Below are 27,304 nucleotides of genomic sequence, written 5' to 3'. Positions count from 1 at the left end.
GGGAGCTTTGTACCTAAGGATAGATCCTAATATGATGACTCTTGACATGGGTGAGGCTAATAAGTAGCTTCACATCTCTAGGGATGGTATATAACAACTATTTGGGTTCCCTCGTGGTGGTTGTTCTGCACCAAGGCCGTCACAGGATGGATATGACGATGCTATGATGAAGTTAAGATCGGAGCTTGACATTAGCAGGAACAAAGATATCAAGACAAAGGATTTGAGGGATAGGCTCAAGGTGCTTGTCAAGGATCCTAGCAAAGATGACCTTGCTCTTAAAGTGTTCTTCATTATTGTGTTTATGAACGTTGTGTTGCCTGGTGTCGCCCCGCGTGTTTCCAGAGAGGCAGCAATTGTTGAGGGTCTCCTCATTGAGGACATGGCTAATATGGATTATTGCCCGCTGATGGTTGATGAGCTTAGAAGGGTTGTTGTCAGGTACCATGATGGTGTTACCATGGGGAAGGCAATCACAGGCTGTGCTATAGGGCCTGTACTAGTCACTACAAAAAAAGACACATCCGTGACATTTTGTGCCGAACGAAATTTATTTCTGTCATACTTATGACACTTATATGACGATAATTGTGACAAAACCCGATATCATCATAGATGTGGTGGGCTCCTACTTCTATGACAAAAAATCATGATAGAAAATGGGCTTTTCGTCCTGGGCGGGCCGGAGACGCAACTGCATGACATTCTTTGGGCCGTCCATGACGGAAAAAACCATGGTAGAAGCGAGGGCGAGGAAAATATAGGGGATTTCCCGATTACGGTGGCTGGTCGATGGCCGAGCAATGCGCGTTTATCTCGTACGTACGCGCGTGTGTGCGAGGCGTTGTGCTCTAACTGAACTTGAGCGAGGCGTCGGGCTCTAACTGAACCCAAGCGATTGCACTGTAGGCTACGCATTATTGAACCCGAGCGATCGATTGAAGGCTGTTAACTGAACCCGATCGAGCGATTCCTTCGCTACTGCTGCTAACTGAAGCCGACCGATGCTGCCTCTGGATGAATAGTGAGCGTTGTTGGTGGGTTTGGATGAACAGTTCCCGGTAGGGTTTGGATGAACAGGAACCTGTGGTAGTAGAGGCCGTTGCCGCTCGATGAAGAGTACCCCGATTGATCGAGTCATGGATGAACAGGACCCTGTGGAGGGCTGGATGAACAGGACCCCGTGGAGGGCTGGTTGAACAATAGCCGGTGGAGGGCTGGTTGAAAAGTAGCCGGTGGAGGGCTAGATGAACAGTAGCCCATGGAGGGGTGGTTGAACAGGACCCTGTGGAGAGGGCTGGTTGAACACTAGACGTTGGAGGCTGGATGAACAGGAGCCCGTGGATGAACAGTCGAAGGTGGAGGTTGGAGGAGGTCGACGGTGTGTAAGTGCATCTAGTGCCACCCCTAGTTGGTTTTGGAGTATTGATGACAAGCCTAGTTGAGGGACTAATGTGTTTGTGAGAATTGCAGGAGAACACAGGTAGAAGTCCCTCATTGATTCGGTTTTACTACTAGAGATGACCCCTAAAAATGTATGAAGACATTGAAGACAAAGGTGGTATATGAAGATATTCACATTGAAGACTATGACAACAGAAGACACGTTATGAAGCCTATGGAACTCGAAGACTTAGATCCTTCGTAGTTCTTTTTATTCTTGTTGAGTCATAGGAACCACCGTACTGTTAAGTGGGGTCCAGGAGAACCAGTCAGAATGACTGAAGTGATGCCTAAATCAAAAACCTATGTCTTCAAGTGAAGAACTTTGAGAGAAAATCTTGTCCAGAGTCAGACAAGTCAGCTTTACTTGTAGCCCAAGTAAAGTTGCCGTGTGAGTTCAAAATTCGACCGTTGGTACACGTGTCAGTTCCTTAGTGACCCAGGGTCATTTCGGACAGATCAGGTCGGGTTGCCAAGTGGCTATAAATAGTCCACCCCCCCACAACCATAAACGGTTGGCTGCTCAGATTTCAGTGCACGGCTTTTGTCGTTTGAGAGCAACCCACCTCGAAGCCTTTGAGAGAAAAATTCCTAGTGAGGAGAAAAGCCCTAACCACCCAGAGCCAGAGTAAATTGGGCATCACTTAAGTCTTCGTGTCTGTGTGATTTGAAGACTTATTACACTTGAGGACTGTGCATCCTCCAGACGGTTAGGCGTCGCGTTCTGAGCATCCAAGAGAAATTGTGAATTGCCAGTGAACGAAGTCTGTGAAGGTTTGGGAGTCTACCTTGAAGACTTACCAGAGTGATTGGGCGAGGACTAAGTGACCTTAGCTCAAGGAGATACTGGTGAGGACTTGGTGTCCTGAACTGTGTGTTCAGGACTGGGTGTCCGGGACTGTGTGTCCTAAGGTTTAAATACCTAGCCGCTCCAACCAGACGTACAGTTGTCACAGCAACTGGAACTGGTCCAACATATCATTGTCTTCAACGAGTCACTGGTTTCATCTTCACTTCCTTCCCTTGCTGTTACTTATTGTGAAGTCATTGCATGCTTGCTTTATCATTTGTCTTCACAACGTGAATGCATGATCTGTGTGGCTTCATAACTTCTTCCCACTTGATCCTTATTACACTGAAGCTGTTTGTCACTGTGCTTTCACTCTGTGAATACATGACCATGGCTGGCCTAGTGTAATCTAACTTCCGCTGCATAGTAATAGGCATAATCTTCACTGTTTGTCTTCATAACTCCCAAGTTTTGAAGACTTTCATAAAAATCGCCTATTCACCCCCCTCTAGTCGATATAACGCACTTTCAATTGGTATCAGAGCAAGGTGCTCCCTTGTTCTGTGTGATTCGGTTTAACCACCTGGAGTTTTAGCTATGTCGACTGCAGGGATAATCAAAGTCTCCGCTGCTTGCCCCGTCTTCGATGGAACTGAATATCCCTACTGGAAGAATAAGATGCGCATGCATCTTGAAGCCATTGACGTCGACCTATGGTATGTCGTCGAGAACGGCGTTCCCAAGGCTGGAGAAGGTGTCACTGCTGCTGATGTCAAGAAATTCGTTCAACTGGACTCTACTGCCAAGAATATCATCTGTGGTCATCTGACCAAAGGACAGTATGGCCGTGTGAGTGCCTTGAAGACATCCAAACTGGTCTGGGACTGGCTCTCCAAAGTTAATGAAGGCATCTCAACCCAGAGAGATCAAAGAATCAGTGTCCTTCGCAATCTCTTCAACCGCTTCAAGCGAAATGACAATGAGAATGTCCAGCACACATTTGACAGACTCACTGACATCACAAACGAGCTTCAAGCCCTCGGCGCCACTGAGATCACCAAACATGAAATCGTCAAGACGCTGCTGAGATCACTTGATAGTTCGTTTGACATCCTGGCCCTGATGATTCAAGAACGTCCTGATTTCAAGACACTCGATCCGTCTGACATACTTGAGAGGCTCAACACACATGAGTTTCAGCTTTCTGAGAAAAGAGATATCTACGGTCCAAACTATGGGCGAACTCGCGCCTTGAAGGCAAAAGCTGTCTCCTCATCTGAAGAAGAATCTGACTGCAGTTCTGATGATCCTGAAGACATTGGAAGAGAACTTGCAATGCTAGTGAAGAAGTTCCAAAAATTCACCAAGAAGAAAGGCTTCAGAAAATCTTCACGATCAAGCTCAAGGAATGATGAAGCTTCTGCTCATGACTACAAGAAGAAAACATGTCACAAGTGCAAGAAAACTGGACACTTCATCTCTGAGTGTCCACAGTGGGACAATGAGAACAGAAGGAAGAAGAAGAGCAAGGAATATGATTCTGACGACAAGAAGAAGAAGAAAATACTCAAAGTCTTCTTCCAAGTCTTCATCAAAGTCTTCATCACACAAGAAGAGCTCATCTGGCAAGGCACGTGCGTTTGTTGGAAAGGAGATGGATTCAGAGGAGGAGTCCGCATCTGAGGAGGCAGAGGTGGAGTCTGAGGAGGAGTCTGATTCTGGCATTGCGAGTCTGGCTACAGCATACGTCGCCAAGTCCATCTTCAACACTGAAGACAATAACTGCATCACCGACACCGACGCAAATGACAAGAACGACTCCACTCCTACCTACTGCTTCATGGCACGCGGTGCCAAGGGTTACGACACCGCGACTTCAGTCTTCAGAATGGATTATTGACAGTGGGTGTACAAATCACATGACTGGCAAAAGAAGCCTTCTTATGGACTCAACCTTTACGTCCATCCGACAAGAGCCACATCACATTTGCTGACACTGGTAAAAGTAAGGTATTGGGTCTAGGTAGAGTTGCAATCTCAAAGGATCAACACATGGATAAAGTCATGCTTGTTGAATCCCTTGGCTTCAACTTAATGTCTGTCTCAATGCTTTGTGATTTGAATGATGTAATGTTTGGAAAATATCGTTGCCTTGGTTGCTAATGGAATCTGACAAATCTCTAGTGTTTGAAGGGTATCGGAAAGGTGATTTGTACGTGGTAGATTTCTCAGCAGGACCACAACTTGCAGTATGTCTTCTTGCAAAAGCTTCAGAATGCTGGCTTTGGCATCGGAGGCTTGGGCATGCTGGCATGAGGAACCTCCACACCCTTGCGAAGAAGAAGCATGTCATAGGCATCGAGGGCAGTTATGCGGTGCCTGTGAAGCAGGGAAGATGACAAGGGCAAAACATCCTTCGAAGACAATCATGAACTACTCACACCTTCGAACTGCTTCACATGGATCTTTTCGGTCCCACTCACTACTCACTATTACTTTTACTACTGCTTGCCTCTATGGCTTCGTAATTGTTGATGATTATTCTAGATATACTTGGGTGCACATAATCCTTTACAAGACTGAAGTGCAGGATGTCTTCAGACGCTTCGCAAATCGAGCTATGAACAATTTTGGCGCCAAGATAAAGCACATCAGAAGTGACAATGGCACTGAATTCAAGAACACTGGCCTTGATACATATCTGGATACCTTGGGCATCACACATGAATTCTCAGCTCCATACACGCCACAGCAGAATGGCGTCGTCGAACGCAAGAACAGAACACTCATTGAGATGCAGAACAATGCTAGATGAATACAAGACTCCAAGAAAATTCTGAAATGAAGCCATTGATACTACATGCCATACAATCAATCGTGTTTATCTTCACAAGCTTCTGAACAAGACATCTTATGAACTCCTAACTGGCAAGAAGCCAAATGTCAGTTACTTCAGAGTATTTGGCGCAAAGTGCTGGATCAAGGACCCACACCACACCTCAAAGTTTGCACCAAAAGCACATGAGGGCTTCATGCTTGGATATGGAAAGGATTCACACTCCTACAGAGTCTTCAATCTCTTCCATTACAAAGTGGTCGAAACAGTGGATGTGCGGTTTGATGAAACAAATGGTTCACAAAGAGAGCAACTGCCAAATGTGCTAGATGAAGTTCCAGCTAGTGAATCAATCAAGCCTATGGGAACTGGAGAGATTATGCCTTCTGAAGCTCATCCTGAAGAAGAACTCATCATCTCAGCACCCGATCAACATGAAGACAATGCTCAGCCTGAAGACATTCCTTCCAAACAACGCAATGACAGCAAGAGCAAAGTCTTCGCCCTGTACATCCTCGCGTTGCCAATGAAGTGCAGATTGAAAGAATAATTGATAGCATCAATGCACCTGGTCCACTCACTCGTTCAAGGGCAACTCAGCTAGCAAATTTCTGTGGGCACTTCGCATTCGTCTCAATATCAGAACCCAAGAAAGTTGAAGAAGCCTTCATGGAACCTGAATGGATTCAAGCTATGCAAGAAGAGCTTCAACAGTTTGAGCTGAATAATGTATGGGAACTGGTTAAGCGTCCTGATCCACGGAAGCACAACATAATAGGCACCAAATGGATATACCGCAACAAGCAAGATGAGCATGGTCAAGTTGTCAGAAACAAAGCTCGTCTCGTTGCTCAAGGATATACTCAAGTGGAGGGCATTGACTTCGATGAAACATTTGCTCCTGTGGCTAGGCTTGAAGCCATACGCATACTGCTGGCCTATGCAAATCATCATAACATACTTCTATATCAAATGGATGTGAAAAGTGCCTTCTCAATGGCAAGATTGAAGAAGAAGTGTATGTTGCACAACCACCTGGCTTTGAAAATCCAAAACATCCTGATATGGTATACAAGCTCAACAAGGCACTGTATGGCCTCAAACAAGCCCCTAGGGCCTGGTATGATACACTCAAGTACTTTCTGAAGAGCAAAGGCTTCATACCTGGTTCCCTGGATCCCACTCTTTTCACGAAGACATATGATGGTGAACTGTTTGTGTGCCAAATATATGTGGATGACATTATCTTCGGCTGCACCAATCAGAAGTATAGTGAAGAGTTTGGATATATGATGCAAGAGCAATATCAGATGTCCATGATGGGGGAGCTGAAGTTCTTCCTTCGTCTTCAAATACGACAACAGCGCAATGGCATCTTCATATCTCAAGAGAAGTATCTCAAAGATTGCCTGAAGAAGTTCGGTATGCAAGATTGCAAAGGCTTCACAACACCGATGCCAGCCAAACATCATCTAGGTCCTGACGAAAATGGTAAAGAGTTCGATCAAAAGGTATACCGCTCCATGATTGGGTCTTTGCTTTATTTATGTGCATCTAGGCCAGATATCATGCTTAGTGTTTACATGTGTGCTCGATTTCAAGCGGCACCAAAGGAGTCGCATCACCTAGCTGTGAAGCGAATTCTTCGATATTTGGCTCACACCCCAACTCTAGGATTATGGTATCCAAAGGGCTCAGAGTTTGATTTGGTTGGATTTTCGGATGCTGATTATGCTGGTGACAAGGTGGATCGCAAGTCTACATCAGGCACATGTCACTTTCTAGGACGATCACTTGTATGTTGGTCTTCAAAGAAGCAGAACTGTGTATCTCTCTCCACTGCTGAATCTGAATACATTGCTGCTGGATCTTGCTGCGCTCAACTTTTGTGGATGAAGCAAACACTCAAGGATTATGGCATTCATCTGAAGCAAGTGCCACTTTACTGCGACAACGAAAGCGCCATCAAGATTGCCAACAACCCAGTTCAGCACTCGAAGACAAAGCACATTGAAATTCGTCATCACTTTCTCAGAGATCATGTAGTGAAGGAAGACATTGATATCATACACGTCAACACTGAAGAGCAATTGGCAGATATCTTCACCAAGCCCTTGGATGAGAAGAGGTTTTGCAAGTTACGGTGTGAGCTAAATATCTTGGAATCCTCAAATGTCCTGTGATCAGGCACACATCCTAACACTTATGCATATTGATGACTTAGATGTGCAACACACAAAGTAAAGTATATCTTCAATCAATGAAGACATACATTCTAAGTGTGAATACATTAATGTGGAATTTGACTTCGGAGCGCCACGATAATTGTGCGCCGTGTCTGGGTCTAATACTTCCTATACGGTGGGTAACGCCACCACCAAACGTTCCATTTTGAAGTGTTTAACACATGGCGTTACCTTGCAATATCTTCACATTGGTTTGGCTTCGAACTTAACATATCTTCATGATTATCTTCACTACGATGATTATATATATATATGCTCTAGTGTTCTGTCCTCTACAGCATTCACTTATAGCTATGTCTTCTTGGTTGAATCTTTTGAACTAAGTGAATGTGATCGGACCCTAACCTCTCTATGCTTTCTATCTCAAACTCTATCTCTCCAAGTCATATGCATTCTGTTGAAACTGTCGAATGTCTTCACTGTGTCCTTGTCAGCTGAAGACATAGAGACAACCATAAAAGTCCGTTTTTAATGCTCATTCCTCCACATAAGATCCGGAGAAGCAGGAACGACCGCCCGACAATTTAGGCGTGTGTGGGACGTGGAACAAACCCCAAACTTCCGTTAACTGGCCACGCGTGCCTCAAATGCGAACCGCCAGGGGCACCTGCGTAATAGCACAGTGCCGCCTCTGAGTCTATAAATTCACACTTACCGCAGTCATTATCTCCTTCTTCCATCCTCGCACGAACCCTAGCGCCACCGCTAGCACTCGACGACGCCGGAGAAGAAGCGCTTCGCTGCCGCAACCTCTCCAACGCCGTCCTCACGCCGACCGCGGACATCGTCCTCTCCGCTGTCGCCGTAGGTGTTTTCCGTCGCCAAGTTAGGGCACGGAGGACTGAACTGCTCGGCATCAACTTCCTTCCGTCTAGCAGTTCCAGTGTGGTAAATAAAACTTCTTTTTACAGCCTCTTTTGATTTCTTGGTTCTGTCACTTTCAACCATAAGAAGTTTCTCTTCACACCAGTTAGATCTCTCGCTGCATCTCATAACATGCCTAGTATATTCACTTGTGCTTCATAAAGTAGTTAGATTCCTCACTTGTACTGATCTATGGGTTCGTACAAATCTGGAACCAACTTCTTATCTATAAGTGAATGTCTTCGCACAATGAGGTCAATGTCTTCTAAACTGATTAATCTTCAAAACCTTCTGAGAATGCATATGACCTCTTCCCCTTCCCTCGCACCTTAATGCTGTCACAGGTACATGTCCGTGGGAGAATCCTTCGGTTCTCATAGTCTGCATTCATTTGCAGAATTCCTACAGCATCACATAAACTCTCCTAAAGCCAGTTCCTGTTTGTCAAGAAAAAGAAAGCCTTTGAAGCCTTTGAAAGTTTTGAAGCCTTTCAAGTTAAAGTTTATGGCTTCAGTTGCAGCAGCAAGAAAGGGGGCAGATAGAGACGTGAGGGAACTTCCAAGGATCTGCCTGAAGACTTCGCAGAAATGTACAAAACAGATCCAGAAGAGAGATATGGGCAGCGCAAAACCCGAATCCAATGGATTCGACGCTATTGGGCAGAACAGTGGTTCAAATACCGCTTCGTCACCCAGGAGTATGCTGAAAAGAATGCTATCAAGAGTCCATGGGGGGATATCTTATACAAGAACCTTGTACCCAGGACCAGAGATGAAGCCATTGCTCAAGGCTTCTACCCATGCATGGTCCGAGGACCACAGCCTGATGATGCACATCCGTCGTCACTTCTCTGGTGTCGTGACGACAATCTCTTCAAGCGCAACTTTCAGTTTGCCCACCAGTCAGCGAAGCTAAACAAGAAGAAATTTGGGCTTGACTTCAACCCTGGTCCCTCCTCACCAAGGGCAGATGGCACACGCGACGCGGAACCCAATATCATCGGTTCGTTTGCCAATCTTGAGGGCCTGATCACCCACATCTTAGTCCAAGGGACTGCTGTGAATGACCCTCCAGCTGATTCTGAGTCTGATGAAGCTCCTGCTGTGCCGAAGCCAAAGCAGACAAAGAAACCAAAAGCTTCGAAGCCGGCCCCTGCCTCAAAAATCTCAAGGGCGAAGCCATTGAAAACTGCACCTCCTGAAGTCAGTGTGCAGTCTGAAGATGTATCCCGCATCTCCAAGCCCCTGAAGGATAAGGAGCCCCAGCAACACACAGGCAAAGAGCTCACTGCTGCTGCCATTCTGCGCAGTGAAGCCATTGATCTATCAAGCGATGAAGATCTGGGCGATGACGCACTAGAACGGCTCATCAAAAGCAAGGAGGAAGCGGAAATCTTCAACAATCTGCCTCTCTTTGATGTCGCCATCATCCACAGCTTCATCGATGAATGGTTTGACACACCAGATATAAGCTTCAATGATCTACAGCTGCCTGTTGGACTCAGCGTCGCCTTCCAAGGCGCAATTGCTTCAGAACTGGCCATTGCTCAGCGCATCATTGAGCTGAAGCAGAAAATTGATCATGAAAAAGCTCAGTTCAAGAAGCACATGGCCAGTCTCAGCGTGCAGGAAGTGAGAAGCTTCAAAATCATGCTGCATGATCTCAAAGAAAACTTTCTGAAGAAGCATGCTGAAGCTCAAGGCTCGCGTGAAAGGATGAAGTCATTGGCTGACAAATGTGTTCAAGCCTACAACGAGGCTGAAAAGCGCAAGGCACTTGGGCGTCCAGGCATCGACCCCAAGATGGCTGCAAAGAAGAAGAAGCAGCCTGCTGTGAGTGAACCAGAGGCATCAAGACAAGCAGCCACTCCCATTGTCTTCCCAACTGCCACGACTGGCTCGAAGCCAAAGAGCCGGTCAACAGCTTCAGAGCTAAAGAAGACAAGAGCTGCAGAAGCTGAAGCCAGAAAAAGGAAGAGCTCTGAAGCCTCTCCTTCTGCCCCCAGTAAAAAGAAGCACAAGACTAAGAAATCTAGGGCTGCTCCCACAGAGCCCTTGATGGTTGAACCCCTTTCTGTCATTCACCCCAATGCAGAAAGAAGACTAACAGTTCATGAGCCTGCTCCCACAGAGGCACCTGACGCTGAAGATATTCCAGCAGCCGACCCACTAGCTGCTGAAGACATTGGTCATCAGGACAATGTGCAAGGTGATGCAGCCCTTCCTCAGCTTGAAACAAGCGAACCCATCAACATTGGTCGTCCTCTGACGCCAATGGCACAAGATGAGTCATGGGCGGATCGCCCTCAGGAGGAAGAAGACATTGAGGCCCAGCCCACTCTGACACCACAAGTGTCGTCTGCGTTCCGTAGGCTTCGGAAAGGTCCACGGCCTCAAGTCCAGTCTGCAGAAATTCCGGCTGCATCAGCCGAAGACAATGAAGAAGCACCTCCAGAACCCACTCCCTCGCTCCATCAAGATGCAGTTCCCCAAGAGAACGTGCCTGAAGATGTCCCTCAAACTACTAACACTGAAGCCAATGTGGAGCCCGCCCCACCAAATGCTTCAGCGGACAGCGAAGCCACTGAGCCAGACACTTCAGTTCCTGAGTCTGCTGCAGGTCCACAATTTGACTATCACATAGATCACAGGCCTCATGTCCAGAAGCCAGTCCCAAGGCTTCCAAGGTTCCCAGGTCCTGCATCAGCACCTGGCTCCTTTGATGTAAACAGCTTCAAGGCAGACAACACATTTTTCGATAGCTCCAAGAACCCCTATTCAAGGGAAAGGATTGTATCAGACAGGTTCTGGAGCTATTCACAGCGCAGCTATTATTCTTGCATCTTATACAACCAAGGTCGCATCTTCCCTCACAAGCGCCTTGAGGTTGAAGCTATTGCTGGTCTGCCATGTCTTGAGGAAGCTTTGGACTACTTCAGGCAAGTGGGTCTGCTGCCGTTCGTGACTGATGAAGAGCATTGGAACGAAGAGCTTCTGCTTCAGTTTTATGCCACTCTCCACATCAAAGGCTACAACAGAGATCCGAAGACTTGGATCCTGGAGTGGATGACCGGAAATGTCCATCATGAAGCCAATGCATTTAACATCATTGAGCTCACCGGCCAGCCCACTCCAGGCGAATTCTTCGAGGAAGGCTGCCAATCACATTCTGAAGCTATTGAGAGTATTTTCCAGAGACCTGAACCCAATATGAGTCAGATGCTCTCAATGATGAAGTCATTGCCTCAGGATGCACCCTATCCAACTGAGTTCTTCGTTGAAGACCTAGAGTACCTGCCCAGGACCATATATCATATTATCCGGCGGACTCTCTGGCCCATTAAGGGACACTCTCCACATGCCAAGATTGAGGGTGCAATGAAGACTCTCATATTCTATATCATGCATGGCAAATGCTTCAACGCACAGGATCTTTTCATACAACAACTTGCTGCGTCAGGCTCGGACTTATTTGGTCTAAAAATCTATGCCCCTTGGGTGATGAGGCTGATCAAACTGCACTCTACAATTTCGTATCAGCCCTCAGCCCGAAACCATCGCATCTTCCTGCCAGATGTGGATATCTCTGCTGAAGCAATATACCCTGAGCCTGCCAAGCAACCAATAAGTCTTCAGAATGCCGAACACCAGAGCTTCACGCAGAATGTTGAAGGTGTTGAAGCCATGTCCAGGGTCTATCCGATGGCTGGCACTACACGTGTACCAGCATCAACTGAAGCCACAGATAGCACAAACGCTCCAAGACCCAAGAAGCGTGCTCGTGTCCTCACTGACCGAGAGCTTCTTGTGGCCCTTCACCAAAAGCAAGATAGGCATCACGACTGGCTGAAACGTCAGATGAAGAGCCTCTTGGTGGATGTCAATCGTCTTCGAAACCTGGCCACCAAGAATGCCTTCGTTACACATGAGACTTGCCGTTGTACGTGGAAAGGGCTCTCAATGATCTGCACTGAAGCTGAACTTGAAGAGGATGGCTTCACAGAGCGCTTCAAATTTGACACCACACCTCCTAGGAGGGCTGTGATGCGCAACACACCGTCACTTGAAGACTCTGAGTATTCCTCATCTGCTGCCACCGTCACTGCGAGGATCATTGATGAAGATGATGATGCTACTTCACCACCACCCGCCTCAGCACCTCAAAGCTCAGCACCGCCAAACAACTCCACCGACCCTGCTGCGCCTGGGAACGCGTAGAAAACTCTATGTCTTCAAACCTTTTTGGTCATTCCTGACAAAAGGGGGAGAAGCATATGATGTTTATAGTCTTCAAGCGGGTCAACATGGGCGGGTGCCTTGTTTTGTTATACTTTGCTTCGTGTTTACAACTCTTGTTTTTGCTTCATTTGGTTCTTTTGAGTTGTAAACACTAAAACTCGATGGTCGTCTGCTACTTGTTTACCACTCTGTTTGCGAAGATAAATTCCGCATGTGCGACGATAAATTCCGCACTCATCTCATTCTACAGACGTCCATTTTCCATTATGCATGTCATTATCTTCATATACTTTCACATGCATAGTGGATTGTCATCATAAGCTGAAGCTGATCTCCACAAGTACAACCTGCCATGTGCATTTGCATTCCAAAAGCAAATTAACTTATATGCACATCTTCAGGGGGAGCTCTTGCAACTTATGAAGACAATTCCTTTACAAAAATGTATTCCCCGTTGAAAACTTCAACTAGTTTGTCATCAATCACCAAAAAGGGGGAGATTGTAAGTGCATCTAGTACCACCCCTAGTTGGTTTTGGAGTATTGACGACAAGCCTAGTTGAGGGACTAATGTGTTTGTGAGAATTGCAGGAGAACACAGGTAGAAGTCCCTCATTGATTCGGTTTTACTACCAGAGATGACCCCTAAAAATGTATGAAGACATTGAAGACAAAGGTGGTATATGAAGATATTCACATTGAAGACTCTGACAACAGAAGACACGTTATGAAGCCTATGGCACTCGAAGACTTAGATCCTTCGTAGTTCTTTTTATTCTTGTTGAGTCATAGGAACAACCGTACTGTTAAGTGGGGTCCAGGAGAACCAGTCAGAATGACTGAAGTGATGCCTAAATCAAAAACCTATGTCTTCAAGTGAAGACAATGAGAGCGAATCTTGTCCAGAGCCGGACAAGTCAGCTTTGCTTGTAGCCCAAGTAAAGTTGCCATGAGAGTTCGAAATCTGACCGTTGAGACACGTGTCAGTTCCTTAGTGACCCAGGGTCATTTCGGACAAATCAGGTCGGGTTGCCAAGTGGCTATAAATAGCCCACCCCCACAACCATAAACGGTTGGCTGCTCAGATTTCAGTGCACGGCTTTTGTCGTTTGAGAGCAACCCACCTCGAAGCCTTTGAGAGAAAATTCCTAGTGAGGAGAAAAGCCCTAACCACCCAGAGCCAGAGTAAATTGGGCATCACTTGAGTCTTCTTGTCTGTGTGATCTGAAGACTTATTACACATGAGGACTGTGAATCCTCCAGACGGTTAGGCGTCGCGTTCAGAGCATCCAAGAGACATTGTGGATTGCCAGTGAACGAAGTCTGTGAAGGTTTGGGAGTCTACCTTGAAGACTTACCAGAGTGATTGGGCGAGGACTAAGTGACCTTAGCTCAAGGAGAATACGGTAAGGACTTGGTGTCCTGAACTGTGTGTTCAGGACTGGGTGTCCGGGACTATGTGTCCTAAGGTATAAATACCTAGCCGCTCCAACCAGACGTACAGTTGTCACAGCAACTGGAACTGGTCCAACATATAATTGTCTTCAACGAGTCACTGGTTTCATCTTCACTTCCTTCCCTTGCTGTTACTTATTGTGAAGTCATTGCATGCTTGCTTTATCATTTGTCTTCACAACGTGAATGCATGATCTGTGTGGCTTCATAACTTCTTCCCACTTGATCCTTATTACACTTAAGCTGTTTGTCACTGTGCTTTCACTCTGTGAATACATGACCATGGCTGGCCTAGTGTAATCTAACTTCCACTGCATAGTAATAGGCATAATCTTCACTGTTTGTCTTCATAACTCCCAAGTTTTGAAGACTTTCATAAAAATCGCCTATTCACCCCCCCTCTAGTCGATATAACGCACTTTCAACAGTGGATGAACAATAGCCCATGGAGGCTGGAGGAGGCCGACGGTTGAGATGAACAGTATCCCGTGGAGTCCCATTTTGCGGTACGACACACCCTCCCGATGAACAAGACCCCCGTTTCGACCATAGCGCTCCAACACAACTTCGTTCCTCCATTTTGCGGTACGCCACACCCCTCCCGGTCAACAGGACCCCATTTCTACCATAGGAGGTCCAACAGAAGTCCGTTTCCTCCATTTTGTGATACGCCAAACCCCTCTCGATGAACAAAATCCCGTTTCGACCGTGGCTGGTCGAACACAAGGCCGTTTCCTCCGTTCTGCAGTAGGCCAGGCCTTGTTTCCATAGCTGTTCCGTCCAATCCGGTTGGCTCCCGATGAACAGCACACGTTCTGTTGCCTCCCGATGAACAGGACGCCTTCCGTTGCCTCCCCATGAACACGACGACGACGTAGTTTCTCCGTTCCGACCTAGCCATGTACATGAGCCCATCGTGTACATGCTACGTGTGTGCCTCTACTATAACACGTGCCCTTCCTTGCACGACCACGCTTCATCGCTGCAGCCTGCAGACAGACTGATCGACCAGTATGTACGTACACGTCCGCGACCAGAATGACAATGCTATGTACGCTTCGACCAAGTGGGTCCCGACTATCAGGCACTTCGTTGCGTGCGAAGATGTAGCTGGTGGGATCCATCAGTCAGGGGGCGAATCATTTTTTTCCCGTAATATGGATGCATTTCGTTGCGTGTGAACATGTAGCTGGTGGGTCCTAGCAATCAGGGGAAAACGTTTTTTCACGAAATACGGTGGCCCATCCGGTGGGTCCCTGCTATCAGATGGAGGAATCATTATTTTTCGCGTAATAAGGAGGCACTTCCATGCTGTGGCTGTGGACCCAGCTATCAGCCTCTCCACGTACGTTACTCCTCTGATGGAACTCGGTCATTGACCACATTGAGCACGCTGTACCGAGAGCACCAAGGTGGTGGACGATGGCAAGGCCTAGGAAGGGGACGACACGGAGCCGGGGAAGACACGGCAGTGGATGCCCATGCGGAGAGGAGTATCATGGTTCACTGCTTTGGCTACGGTGTGAGGCTACTGTCGCTGCATAATAATAGGGGGTGTGGGTGAGTGGAGGGATGGCCTGGCCAGCGGTGGGAGTAGTAGGGGGCGGTGAGGCCTTCGCGGCAGCACAGCCGGCCATGCCAAGCAGGAGCAGGCAGCATGACCGACGCTTCTTTGGGCGGCTGGAGCAAGAAGACCAGAGGTTGAAGAAGCACGACGGCCGTTGGATGGACATCGTACAGTAACTACAGTTAGAATCATTTATATTGACTAAGTTGACAAAGCCCTTGGTACATGTCAACTTAGTAGGACCACAGGTCAGCTTCCAAAATGGTGCACCCCATATGTCAGGGGGAGGAATCATTTTTTGGGCAGGTGAAGCTAGAATATGCGAGATTGAAGAAGAAGCACGACATCAATTGGATGGACATCCAACGGCCACTTCTGCTAGAACCGTGTGTTGACAATAAGTTGACAAAGCCTTGCATATGCGTCAACTAATTTTTTTAGGGGATGCGTCAACTTAGTAGGCCCACAAGTGTGTGGCAGAGAACTTATAGCCCATTTGAGATTTGTAAGAATGTACAGCGCATTTTTGAATTCTAATGGAATTTACTACATCCCATTTACAGTTTGTTAAAAGTACAACCCATTTTTAGCTAGGACAATGATTAATAATTTCAACAAACCGTTCAAAACAGAATTCAATAAAATTTCCCACATTTTGATGGGGTCCGAAATATTTTTATCCCGAAATTTCTAGTCAGATTAAATACAATTTCAATATAAATTTGTATTACGTAAAAATCCAACGAAACATTGCGCACGCAACAATTAATGAATTTAAAATTTTCAAAATCAAGAAATAATATTTTATAAAGTAATTACATTTTGGTGCATTTTTGATAGTTACTATCCAGTTTTTATAATTACATCCCATTTATTATTTATTAAAGACCATTTTCTTGTTAAGCCTAATGCATCCCTCCTAGGAAAGATTTGCAGCCCAGCAGCGCGGCGAATAATAAGTTGACCTCGCCTGGGTATTCCTCAAAAAAATTATAGCTGGGCTAGCCATTTTCAGCATGAAAAAAATTAATATCTGGGCTGGATATCTGGCCTGGGCTAGACGGGCCACAACCCACCCAGTTAATACCCTACTCTCCTCTGAACAACAATAAAAACATCGCTCAAGAAAAACTCTATAGTGCTCACACCTCAAAAAGACAAATACTGCTCGAGCTGCTTGGTCCTAGCTGTCGGCCGCTCCCTGTGCAATTCTCTCGTTTATTGACTACATAGGTTGACAATGGTATGGGACCGTGATATCAGGAAACTAGGAGGAAGCAAAAAATATTATAGTTGTATATAATAAGGAGGCACTTGCGTACATGCGCCTATGGCCCTGGTGGGTCCCCACTATCACCCTCTCCATGTAAAGTCTTCTCCTCATTCCTCATGCCATTGACCATGTTAACAATGAGAGACAACAGCGCCACGGCGGGCGCAACAACTTGAAGGACATCGAAGAGGGCCTCGCAGGCCCTATGGATGGTCTGATACAGCGCCTGCTGCTCATTCGGGAAGCCAGGATCATAGGGCACCATGTCCACGATGGCATTGTCGTTCGCTTGTTCACCGGTGCTCGTTGAGGAGATGGAGGTTGCAGCACAGATCCTCCTGCGCTAGTAGCTCTTCCGCCATTAGGGCGTCAAAGTGGGCCGCACCTGCTCTATGGTGAACACGGCATGAACCGGCTTGGACAGTGGCACCGCCTCCTGGTCGGAAGCTACGTCTATCGTCTGATAGTCGTCGCTCAGCTCGGCGAGCTCACTGGTGAGCCAGCATGTCCAACTGCTGGACCGACCCGCCGCCAAGCACGAGTCTGACTGCCCTGGCCCACCTAGACCGTCTCCCTTGCCCGCGCATGCTTTCCGCCCGAAACGGTCAGCGTCGCCCGCCCCAGTTCCCGGTGCAGGCGATTGCTCCGTCTTCAAACGACACAAGTGCCATCCGTCCGTCTGCCGCCCACATTAATGATACACAGTTGTCGAGGCGGCTAATCCGGTGCCACACGTCCGTCCCTCCGTCGTCCATCATTGTTATATAAACTGTTGCGCCGGCCATAGCCGCAATCATCCGCCTCCGTTCCCTTTCTCCTATCCACACCACTACTACCCACCATGGCTTCCTCGCGCTCCAGCGCTCTTCGGGACGGGCGGATGACGGACCACGAGGAGATGGCAGCCATTGCTGCCGACTGCCTGGCCGGCATGCAGCTGGAGGACGACGACGTCCTAATGGAGAACATGGTAGTCGACGATCCGACGCCAACACCTTCCTCCGTGCCATCCTCACCGGTGCATTGCACCATGACCATCGGCGAGGCCCGTGCCCAATACATGGACACAGTGAGGCAGAAACATGAGGAGCAGTTCCGGGAGGTGCAGGCCGACGCCGCCTACAACCACCATCTCCTCCAGGAGCACCTGCGGGCGGAGGAGCAGATCGGCGTGGAGCGGGCGGAGCAGGAGGCGCTGCTCGACTCGTACTTCTCGCCCGTGAGGGCCACCTTGAGCGCTGGCGGTAACCTGCATGCGGGTGGCGGAGGCTGCGGCCACCTACAAAGAGGGCGATGAAGCGGGTGAGGCACTATTTGGCAAGACCGAGGATGAGGCATAGGACAATGCCGGCTCCGACGAGTCCCCGCCCCACTGGCGTTGACGAGGCCCTTCTCCACCGAGGCCCCGCGGCGCCAACAACGAGGCAAAGGACACCGCCGGCTCTACCGTGGCCCCGCCCTGTCGGAACCGAGGCGGAGGCCCTACTCTGCCAAGGCGCCGCGGTACCAACAACAAGGCAGAGGACACCGCCGGCTCCGCTGAGGCCCCGCCTCGCCAGCACCAATGCAGAGGCCCTACTCTGTCGAGGCCCCGCCCCGCCAGCAACGAGGCAGAGGACATCACCGGCTTAGCTGAGGCCCCACCATACTGGCAACGAGGGGGAAGATTTCCCCCGCTCCGCCGAGGCGCCGCCCCGTCGGCAACGAGACAGAGGACATCGCCAGCTCTGTTGAGGCCCCGCCTCGCTGCCAATGAGGTCGCGCCATGTAGAAAATGAGGAAGAGTAGAACATGGTAGGTCACCGCCGCTCGGGTCCAAGTAAGGCCACTGTTGCTACCCTCCGGTTGAAGCCAAGCTAGGTGGGTTGACCATTGACGGCCGATTAGCTTCTTGGCGGCGATGTGGAGTCGGAGAGCAATGTTGGAGAAGGACGCTACTTTAGTTATTTAATTGCAGGTGTGGTTGGGTCACTAGCATGTGGGCCCAAGAGGCATCTGGCCTACATGTAAGTGATGCAACTGCACGTGCTTTTATGTCACTGAAGCTCAGTCCGTTGGAGAAGAAGCTTCTATTCGGCTCAGCCGGACATGGGTGCTACGATTAATTAATTATACCTCTAGTGCACCCCTTTTTAGTTGAAGAATGTATGCAATGTAATGAAATCTGGCATGTTTATATGAAATCCGACAGTGTATGAATGAATTCAGTTTGATTTGTTTGAATTCTTGTATCACTAGCATTGGATGAACATGCAAAACAATACGTACTAGCATTATTCGCAGGGTGATCACCTCGTTTGCAGCAGTTTCACATGTACTCCCTCCGGTCCTTTTTAGTCTGCATATAAGTTTTGTCTGAAGTCAAAGTATCTCTACTTTGACCAATCTTATAGAAAAAAGTATCAACATTCACAATGTAAAATCAACTGACTTGAAAGAAATCTAATATGCGAAGTAAAAAAGGAACAAAGGGAGTACAAAATTAGCGTTCCTGTACATTCCAATGAACACACAGGCCTGACAATTCATAGAGAACATTCAAAACAATCGATGATTATGCATCTCAGCGATTCACATGTCAGAGCCAATATTTACTTCACAACTAAAGAATAAAGAAAATTCGATCGATGTTGCTAACAGCAAAGGGCGTCCCATTCGAAAATATCAAACACATGTCTTCTTGCTAACATCAATTAGCAAAGTTTGACAAGGTTGTCCCTTTCCAAAATGTCAAATGCGTGTTGTTTTGCATACATCAATGAGCAAACTTTGACAAGGTTTTCCCATTCCAAAATATCAAATGCCTATGATTGTGGAGTGGGTAGGGTTTGCCATCAGTTCGGACATTAACATGGCACCTCGTGCAAAATAAACCAGCTATTCTTTTTGTGCAGTTCCACCAAAATCAACCAAATTCATGCGTAGCTTGTATGATTTCGCCTTTATATGTTGCAATGCCTTGAACATATCGGCACCTCCTTTCTTGTGGTGGAAATGAATGATTCGAGAATATTCGATGTATTCGTGAACATTTTGTGCAGTTCCCATTGAAATCAAGCTAAGCACCCCTGTTTGCATAAATACAAAAAAGTGATTAGTATAAAGAAAACTGTACTATGAATTGACAGTTTAAACAGTCAACATACATGATCCATGCAGAGCACACATTTAAAAAATGGAACTCACCGGAAGGAACCGTAAAATAACATTCTACTGGCCATCACAGCAACAAAGATGGAGATCTGTGACTCCTTCTGAACTAAAGTTAGTTTGTTCTCGTGGGAAATAATGTAACCATCCTTCAACTGCTCCCTTCTTAAGAAGAGAGGCTTGTCTTCTTTATCCTGTTGTGCAGATACAAGAGAACAAATAAATGCTAGCATCCCTGTTTGCTCGAAAGAAAGGAAAGGAAATATTTAAAACAACACAGATGAAGCACTTCTCAAGAAAATACCACTTTCTCATGATAGTAACTAAACAGTAGCACAACACCAATAGAGATGAAAAAGCTCAATCATATGGATGAAACCCGTGGATGAGTACCAACCTTTGTCAGGAGGCTTATTGTGTAGAGCATACAGATCAAGCAGTTCTCCAGAACCATCCATTGTTATCTACTGTGGTTGCCATGCTTACTATATAATCCTCGATTAGTTTAATGTTTCCAACATCTTCATGTGCAGTTCCACTAAAATATATGGTATCTTCAAAGAAATTTCCCTATTTGCACAAGTAGAGATAATTACATATTACATTAAGAGTGGCATCAAATCAGTGGCAAAACAATTGCTCGTTCCAACCATAGCAATAAATTAAGATGCAAAACTATATCATTACTTGTGTCATCACAGTTCCAGTGCTTCATTATAGCACTGGGAGTTGATTTTTGTTTTTCTTCCGCTTGTTCTTCCCCTTCATCACTTGGTTCAATACATAGACAAGCTTTGCCTTCAATGTAAGATTTGGCATGTCAACTAGGGAGCACAAGTATAGCACTAAACAACAACGTTAATTTTTAGATGAAAGTGGCAAAATACAGGCCAAGAGTTGTGAAATATCCTTATCTTACCTCCATGGGATATTACGGTGCATATACAGATTGGAAGTCTTGCCTCCATTTGTGCATGTCCCTACAATCAAGCAAAATTAGCGTACAAGTAGCACAATATATGAAAGCACACTACACAATCATGTGAAAGAAGGCTAGTACTGACCTCTCATGACACGGAATTCAAACAACTCACAAGAAGAAGATCTGAACCAAATTTCCCAACACGGATAGGATGTAAGATCTCACTACTAGGAAAAGGCTTATACATAGAAGTTTACCAGTAGCGCGTGTTAAGGACCCCACGCTACTGATAAGTACCACTAGCGTCTGTTATAAAGCGCACTACTAGTACAGCTTAGCAGTAGCGTGGGTTTCTAGCAGGCACGGTACTGATAAGTTAGCCACACCACACCCCCGGCCAAAAAATAGTTGCAGCGTTGGTACTCTAACCAGTGCTACTGTTAAGAAAATAGCAGTAGCGCCTGTCCACCAAGAAGCGCTACTGCTACTTCTTCTATGTGTAATATTTTACCAGTAGCATGGGTATTGGACAAGCGCTATAGCTAGTTTTACTTACCAGTAGATATTTTGGTTGGCACACATAGCAGTAGCACGCTTTGGTGCCCCGCGCTACTGCTATGGTCGCCAGCCAAAATATCTGCCACCTTTTCCCCCTCTTCTTGCTCCCCCTTTCTTTCTCCCCCCTCCCTCTTGCACTTGCTTGTTCTTCAATGCTTCTGTTCACACCAGATTTTGGCGCGGTTAAAAACTAGATTAAGAAGGCCTCAAATAGAGAAGTGATCTACATGAAAAAGTTTCATATTGTCGATATGAACATCTTTGAAGTTTGGGTTATCACCATCCGAGCTCATCTCAAGGGCCGAAACTATGCTAATTTTTTTATGATTTTGTGTTCAGAGTATAGTTCAGCCAATTATGCCTTCAATACGATGTCCTTATGGGAAAAGTTCCTACACGGATTGTCTTCGTCTCGCGAGACGATCGATTTCGATATAAAAAATGTCTAAATCGGAGTTCGTATGCAAAAGTTAGAGCGAAAACAGTGTGCTGCTTAAGTTTGCCCCGGAAGTTCCGGGCAAAACTTCCGGGGAGGTTCCGGGCTAAACCGAAAGTTTGCACGCGGTGCGCCCCGAAAACTGAAATTTTAACATTGTTTGCAGATTTGCGGGGCCGATTTCGACATCAAGATGACCTCGGATGAAAAAGTGATCAACTGAAGAGTTTTTGTCCATTGCAAGATCTACAACTTTGCTTTTGGGACCATTGCCATCCGAAGTAGTATGCGACCTGCAGATTCAGTGCAAAAGGGCTACTTGATATAATTTCAGCCCGGAAGTTCCGGGCTGACCGGAAGTTCCGGCCCTCGTAGTCCGAGTTAGGTTATCTTTTGATGTTTTGGACGGGATTTGAGTCCTTCTCTTGTACGGAAAGTCCAGTCGCCTCATATATATGTAAGGGGTGATGGCCGATTGAATAACAACACACAATCGCAAAACACATCTACTTTTTACCCTAGTTTTACATCCCTCCTTTGTTATTTCTCTCTCGTTCTTCGTTCGTTCTTCGTGTTGAAGGGAAGGGATACTCGAGGCTCTAGGGGCGGGCGAACCGACCTAGGGCAGCCCATAGCCTCCGCATTTCCAGACGGGGTCCCTCCCAGGCGCGTGGGGTTTCGGGTCCTGAAAAGCACCCGCCGGATTGCTTGTGTACCGTGCTTCCGGACGGGTCTCCTTCGGCGTGAGCTGCGGTGCATCACCCTCGGTGTTGGAGGTACACGGTGACGTGTTCGTGTGCGAACATAGTTTTTGGCGACTCCGCTGGGGAAGAAAGATCAAGAATCATCATCAACCATGTCTAATCTCCCCAAGCCCTCAGAAGTTGACGCCGATAACATCATTAAGCCCGGTCTTGATGAACTATTGGATGAATATCGCCAAGCCTATGAAGCACGCAAGAAGCAGCGCGAAGAGGCTTTTGAGGCGCTCAAGAAGAAGCACGAGGAGGAGGATTTGGAAGCGTTTCTTTCAAGTATCATGAAGGACTGTCAAGGCAATATCACTCCGGCTGGAAACGTCAATTTTCCTCCCCTCATCGACGAACAAGATGTGATCACTGTGAGTAAAGTTTTTTCTCCAGAGCAAGTGGCTGTGATTGAAAGTCTTGTTAGTAAGGGTAATGTGATGGCATATGATTCTTTTGTGGCTAGTTCTAATGCTCAGAAAAATATGCCTCGATCATCCAATGGTATTGTTGGTATATCCGAAAACCTTAGTCCAATTTTACCTATTTCATCAGCACCATCTATGCAACAACAATATAATATGCCGTTGAATTTTTACCCTACACAAACCAACCAGCTTGTGGCTGCACCTACATACCCTAATCCTATTGTGAGTGTGCCTAATTCGGCGTCAACGCCAAATCACTTTGTCACACCACCCATAGGCGCAAGCATGTTTGGTCTTCCGCCGAATTATGGTTCGGCGCCCATCTCACAAGTGGCACCAATATCTAGTACTCAGGTTGCTCCTATGTCATTGCCACAAACATCGTCATCTACCTCGGATCCAATTTTAGCTAAATTAAGGGAGGATTTGCATAAGATGTTTCTAGAAACTTTTGGAAACGAGCCAAAAGTAAAGAGTCGTGTGTACCAAAAGCCTTATCCTGAACACTTCGATGCAATTTCTTACCCTCAAGGTTATAAGGTTCTTGATTTTGTTAAATTTAGTGGTGAGGGTACGAAAACGATTTGTGAGCATGTGAGTCAATATCTAGCACAGTTGGGTGAAGCGGGTTCCATAGAAGAGTTGAAAGTGCGTTTATTTCCCATGTCTTTAACTGGCACCTCATTTTCATGGTTTGCTGCTTTACCACATGGTTCAATTCTCTTATGGTCTAGAAAGTTATGAGTTTTTGAGCATTAATCAAGTCTTACAAAAATCTTTGTCCCAAGAGAGTCGAAGTAAAGAGGTCCATAGGTCAACAACCGATCGTCCTAGAATGCATATGACTGAACACAATGATGATAATTCGGACGATGAGGTTGATGTCTATACTACTGAATTTGTTTGTTCCTCAAAGGCCAAACCCTATATGTGCAATGCTCTTAAGCCGATTCGCAAGAATCGTGATGAGGAGATGAGATTTACTTTTGATATATCAAAGTGTGATAAAATATTTGATACTCTCTTGCAAGATAAGATGATTAGAATATCACACAGCATACCGCCGTTTGAAGAGCTGAAATGGCGTGCTTATTGCAAGTACCATAATTCATTTTCTCATGCTACTAATGATTGCAATGTTTTTTGACGACATATACAATCGACCATTAATGACGGACGATTGAATTTTGCTGAGATGCAAGTTGGTAAGCAGCCCTTCCCCATAAACACCATAGACTTGGAAGGGAAGAAAATGTTGATTCGGCCTAACATAGCCGAATCCGCTAATAAACATAAAGTTGTTATTGGTGAACTCAGGAATAGCAAGGAGGGCGACAAGGTCTTGGGAAGAAATATTGTGCTTGAAAAGCAACCCGATGGTAAGGAAGTGTTGAAGATCACTATAAAAAATGCTACACTCGGGGGGGGGTGGGGGTGGGCAACCACAAGTACAAGAGGATGCTCATGTTAAATTGATGAAGCCCAAGAATTCAGAAGTTGGCAAGTGGAAAAACAATGAAACTAAGAACAAGAGAATCAAGCCAACTTTTAATATGTTGCTATCCAAATATGCAAGTCAAGCGGCCGGTTCTAGCTCTAATCGGCCATCACATTCAAAGCATTCAAGATTGCCTCCGGAGCAAGAGTTTCGACGATATGCAAGGCCATATGGGTCATGGGCACCGACACCATGGATGTCACAACCCTCCTATGCGCCATATTACATGAGAGGCTTCAGTGGAGGATGGGGGCAGCCCCCAATGGCTCCTTATGCTTTCCATATGGGGTGGGCAACACCTAGAAGGCCTGCTCGCGAGAGGCTTTATTATCCCACACAAGTCCGTTTGAGCTATGGTGCTAATCGGCCAACAAAAATTTCTCAAAGTAAGGACAATAAAAAAGTGTGGCGTGTTAAGTCATCTAATGCGGAAATTTCAGAATGCGACAAGCAAAAGGAGATCGAAAAGCCGGTTGTTGGTAATCTGGCTACTTCTAATGGTGATATTGTTATTGTTCAGCAGGGTTCCATGGTTAGTGATCATGAGGCGAGCACAAGCAAGGCCAAACTAAGGGATCCCAAATATACTCAACCTAAGTGGTGTCCTCCCGGTTTAACCAAGACCATGAAAAGGAGATTACAATGCATGAGTAACCACGAGAAAGTAGAGCACAAAGAGGAGAGGCAAAGGGACGAATTGTTAAGTGAAATTCGGCCCATGGCACTCACAAAACAAGTGTGGAGGCCTAAACAAAAACAAAACACATATGCTTCTACATTTGCTGCAGCAACACCTTCACCACCAAAAGAAGATGATGCGACCCCTATTACATCGTCCACACCACCTGAAAAATCCACTTCAATTGAGGAAACTTTGAGCCCAATATACACATTGGGGGATGAAGATGAGATGGTGGATTATGACTCTACGCCGGTTCGGGGAGGTATGGATATTAATATGGTGTATTACTTACCTGCCGAGTTTCGTTCTATAGGTGAAGAAGGGGAGATGGCTCAACTGGGTTTTGGTCCAAAGAACTCTATCTTAGAGAAGCCAAAAGAACCGGTGAAACACTTGAAGCCATTGTACCTCAAAGGTCATATTAACGGATCGCCGGTTGCTAGGATGCTCATTGATGGTGGTGCTGTGGTAAATCTTATGCCCTACTCGGTCTTCAAGAAGTTGGGATTAGATAATGATGCATTGATGAAGACCAATATGGTACTTAATGGATTTGAGGGTAAAGAAAAGACAGAGGCCAAAGTTGTGATGTGCATGGAACTCACCGTGGGAAGAAAAACTTTGGCCACCACATTCTTCATCGCCGAGGTGCAAGGTAACTATAATGTTACATTAGGCCGCGATTGGGTTCATGCTAACCAATGTGTGCCATCTACCATGCATCAATTCTTAATATAGTGGGTTGATGATGAGGTTGTAGTCATTCACGCGGATAATTCGGCTTGTGTTGCTTTGGCCAATGCATCAGAGGATTGGAATCATCCAGATGTTACTTGCTTAACAGGGCGTGACCTCTCAGAGTTTGATTTCCTTAGTGCTACGAGGAACGGGCTCATTCCCATCTCTTTAAAGCCGATTGGTGGTAATCGGTTCCAGGGTATGATGTAAACAAGAAGTTAAACATGGCCGATATAGAAATTATTGCCCTAAGCACATAAAATGGCCGATGGAGTGTTGACATCGTCCTTAGGAAAAGCATCGTGCAAGTTATTTTTCGGCACGCAAGTTTTGCCGAAAAACAGGGGGGCATGTGTTAACACCAGATTTTGGCGTGGTTAAGAACTTGATTAAGATGGCCTGAAATAGAGAAGTGATCTACATGAAAAAGTTTTATATTTTCGATATGAACATCTTTGAAGTTTGGGTTATCGCCATCCGACCTCATCTCAAGGGCCGAAACTATGCTCAAAATTTTTATGATTTTGTATTCAGAGTATAGTTCCGCCAATTAGGCCTTCAAGACGACGTCTTATGGGAAAAGTTCCTACACGGATTGTCTTCGTCTCGCGAGACGATCGATTTCGATATAAAAAATGTCTAAATCGGAGTTCGTATGCAAAAGTTAGAGCGAAAACAGTGTGCTGCTTAAGTTTGCCCCGGAAGTTCCGGGCAAAACTTCCGGGGAGGTTCCGGGCTAAACCGAAAGTTTGCACGCGGTGTGCCCCGAAAACTGAAATTTTAACATTGTTTGCAGATTTGCGGGGCCGATTTCGACATCAAGATGACCTCGGATGAAAAAGTGATCAACTGAAGAGTTTTTGTCCATTGCAAGATCTACAACTTTGCTTTTGGGACCATTGCCATCCGAAGTAGTATGCGACCTGCAGATTCAGTGCAAAAGGGCTACTTGATATAATTTCAGCCCGGAAGTTCCGGGCTGACCGGAAGTTCCGGCCCTCGTAGTCCGAGTTAGGTTATCTTTTGATGTTTTGGACGGGATTTGAGTCCTTCTCTTGTACGGAAAGTCCAGTCGCCTCATATATATGTAAGGGGTGATGGCCGATTGAATAACAACACACAATCGCAAAACACATCTACTTTTTACCCTAGTTTTACATCCCTCCTTTGTTATTTCTCTCTCGTTCTTCGTTCGTTCTTCGTGTTGAAGGGAAGGGATACTCGAGGCTCTAGGGGCGGGCGAACCGACCTAGGGCAGCCCATAGCCTCCGCATTTCCAGACGGGGTCCCTCCCAGGCGCGTGGGGTTTCGGGTCCTGAAAAGCACCCGCCGGATTGCTTGTGTACCGTGCTTCCGGACGGGTCTCCTTCGGCGTGAGCTGCGGTGCATCACCCTCGGTGTTGGAGGTACACGGTGACGTGTTCGTGTGCGAACA

This window comes from Triticum urartu, chromosome 4 (genome assembly GCF_003073215.2).
Source record: "Triticum urartu cultivar G1812 chromosome 4, Tu2.1, whole genome shotgun sequence".
NCBI classification, from domain to species: domain Eukaryota; kingdom Viridiplantae; phylum Streptophyta; class Magnoliopsida; order Poales; family Poaceae; genus Triticum; species Triticum urartu.
The sequence above is the reverse complement of the archived record's forward strand: the minus strand, read 5'-3'. Positions refer to the sequence as shown.